Source organism: Triticum dicoccoides, chromosome 3A, assembly GCF_002162155.2.
Source record: "Triticum dicoccoides isolate Atlit2015 ecotype Zavitan chromosome 3A, WEW_v2.0, whole genome shotgun sequence".
Taxonomy (NCBI): domain Eukaryota; kingdom Viridiplantae; phylum Streptophyta; class Magnoliopsida; order Poales; family Poaceae; genus Triticum; species Triticum dicoccoides.
The window spans coordinates 21,086,190-21,089,735 of NC_041384.1; positions in this window are offsets into that span (position 1 = coordinate 21,086,190).

A 3,546-nucleotide genomic window follows, 5' to 3' on the forward strand; every position below is an offset into this window, starting at 1 on the left:
AATGATGACCCTTGGGCGCGCGACCCCCAAGGGAAAAAAAGCTAGGCGGCGAATGGTAAAACCAATGTTGGGCATTGCTGTAAAAGCTTTACTTAAGGCGAACTGTCAAGGGGTTCCCATTATAGCCCAACCGCGTGAGGAACGCAAAATCCGGGAACATAACACCGATATGACGGAAACTAGGGCGGCAAGAGTGGAACAAAACACCAGGCATAAGGCCGAGCCTTCCACCCTTTACCAAGTATATAGATGCATTAATTAAATAAGATATATTGTGATATCCCAACAAGTAAATAAATGTTCCAACAAGGAACGGCATCTCCATGTTCCAACAAGGAACAGACTTCAATCTTCACCTGCAACTAACAACGCTATAAGAGGGGCTGAGCAAAGGGGTAACACAGCCAATCAACGGTTTGCTAGGACAAGGTGGGTTAGAGGTTTGACATGGCAATTGGGAGGCTGACAAGCAAATGGTAGGCATCGTAGCATTGGCATAGCAAAAGAGCGAGCAAACTAGCATAGCAAAGATAGTAGTGATTTCGAGGGTATGGTCCTCTTGCCTGAAATCCCGCAAGGAAGAAGAACGAGTCCATGAAGAAGACAAACGGACGTAGACGAACGGGTCCTCACAAACTCGACGTTAACGGAACCAACCCGAAGAAGCAACACCGGAAAGAAAGCAAACAATATAGTAAAACAACCACCACATAATCATGGCATGATGCGCAATCAAGTATGATGCATGTCCGGTTTAATGAAGCATGGCATGGCAAAGTGCACAAGCAATCCTACAAATTAAGTGGAGCTCAATATGCATCGGGATGCATACTGAGAAAACACCACATCAATTATTTAGTTCTCTCTCGTTTATGTACCCCAACAATATTAAATGTTGATTAACATGGCAAGAGGTGAAGCACAACAAAACTACCTATCTAGGCAAATTTAAATGAGGCCGGAAGCAACAAACAACAATTCCGGAAAATCCTCATATGCATAATTTAAGGTTTGGTACTGTTCTGCCCTAAACATAATTTTAGAGTTGTTAAGCATGCAAGACAATGTCACCATGATAAACTAGGCAAAATTCTACCCCATTTACATATATAATTTATTTAAAACCGAGCTACGGTTATTTAGTTATGAATTAAATCATTTTAACATGGCATAGGAGCAAATTAATGCAAACAACATTTTTAACATTTCAAACGTAGATGAAAGTTGGATATTATTAATCTACACAAAATTCTGAGCAAGTTTCATATATAAATCATTTTAATCCGATGCACGGTTTGAGAGATATTAAATGCATGAACTAGGGGGACTAATCTGTAAAACTGGCACTCTCTGGAAAAATCGTTAAATCGCAGATCTGGGAAAAAATTGGCTATGGGCCGAAACTGCACATGGATCCATAGGGCAAACAGGAGAGGGGGGCGGCTCACCCATGGGCTTGGCCCGATCGAAGAGGAGAAGGCAGGCCGGGCCTTGGGACGCTGGGGGGAGGAGACAGACTGGGCCGGACTCGGGCGCTGGATGCGGCCCACGCGCTGGAGCTGGCCTGGTGCGGAGGCTGGGCCGGTGCGGAGGCTGACAGGGCCCACGAGGCGCAGGGCGTCCTCCTCCTCGATCCCGCCTGGATCGAGGGAGGCAGGGGGCGGCGGCGGCGCCGTTCGCCGGCGGGCAACGACGATGAGGGGCGGAGGAGGCCGGCGAGGGCAGGGGACGCGCCGATCCGGGCGTGGGGTCCCCGGATCCGGCGACGGACGAGGTCGGCGAGCCCACGACGACCCTGACGAGGCGGCGGGGTGAAGCTCCGGTGGCGCGCAGAGCGAGGATGGCCGGCAACGAGGCAAGGTGTGGGACGCGGCGACGAACTCCAGGTGACGGGGACGAGCTGGAAGGAGCTCGGGGCAGATCTGACCCGATGCGGCCCCTGGCAGGCTCCCGATGGGCTCCGGTGGCCCGCGGCGAAGTGGGGCGGCGCACAGGCTGAGGTGGCGGGCGCCGATTGGGTGAGGGCGGCGATGTGATGACATGGCGGCCTGCTATTGGCCGGAGCGACGTGGCTGGAGGCGGCGGACGCGTCCGGTGGCGGAGTGGACATGTCCGGCGGCGCTGAGGGAGGAGTTTTAGGGTTTCGGGGAAAAGATCCGAAAACGAAAATGAAGGGGTCTATTTATAGAGGTAGAGGGAGCTAGGAAACTCCAAATGAGGTGCGGTTTTCGGCCACGCGATCGTGATCGAACGACCGAGATGATGGAGGAGAGTTAGGTGGGTTTTGGGCCAAAATGGAAGGGTGTTGGGCTGCAACACACACGAGGCCTTCTCGGTCCCTCGGTTAACCGTTGGAGTATCAAACGAAGTCCAAATGGTATGAAACTTGACAGGCGGTCTACCGGTAGTAAACCAAGGCCGCTTGGCAAGTCTCGGTCCAATCCGGAAATGTTTAACCCCCACACAAGAAAGAAAAGTAGAAATGACCACCGGAGGAGAACGAAGCGCCGGAATGCAAAACGGACAACGGGGAAAATGCTCGGATGCATGAGACGAACACGTATGCAAATGAAATGCTCATGATGACATGATATGCAATGCATGACACGCAAGCAATGACAAGGCAATAATAGCGAATAACTGAACGACACCTGGCACATCGGTCACGAGGCGTTACAATGGCCCAGTTGGCGTGTACCACATAATTAAGCATCTTTGATTTTTCGTTTTAATACTGCTCGCCGAAAGAAAAGGAAATCTCCTTCCATTCCATTTTATATCCTCGGTCCGATATTCCAATGGCTATTTTTCATCTTCTTACTCCAATCTGAGTATATAATAACTGGGCACCCTAGTAGCTCTCTCACGCTATCAGCCTTCGTAGCCGTCCAATTCTACATATGGTTGTCCCTGTCCGTTGGATGCACATGTTTTTTTGGACGCTCCCGTCCCTGCAGCAGCTTGAGGGCAGCTACTTCCGTAAATTTTTTTGACTAACTTGGTAAATTGGGCCAAACAGCCCACCTATCGGCTGAAGCGAGGGGGCATTCGGCGAGGAGAAAGATCGGTCCGAAAAGATTAAACCGATCCATTGTGGGTGGTTTGTCTGCTCGCTAACCCTAACCAAGGCCAACGGCGACGACGGCGGTGAGCTGAAACATCATCGGAGTTCGAGACAGGCTACTATTCGCTAAAGGGGTCTATCACTAGTAGAAAAAGGACCTAATGTGAGACACATTAGTCCCTGTTCGATTTTAGCCCGGTACTAATGGCACCATTAGTGCCGGTTCCAACGGCTATGCATTAATGCCGGTTCGTGTTTAACCTTTAGTACCGGTTCGTGCCAGGAACCGGTGCTAAAGGGGTGGTGGCAGGCTGGCGTCAGGCCGGGGCCCCATGATCACCTTTAGTACCGGTTCGTGGCACAAACCGGTACTAAAGGGCCATCCTTTAGTACCGGTTCGTACCATGAACCGGGACTAAAGGGGTTTGACCTATAGTCCCGGTTGGAGACACAAACCGGGACTATAGGGCAATTTTCAAACT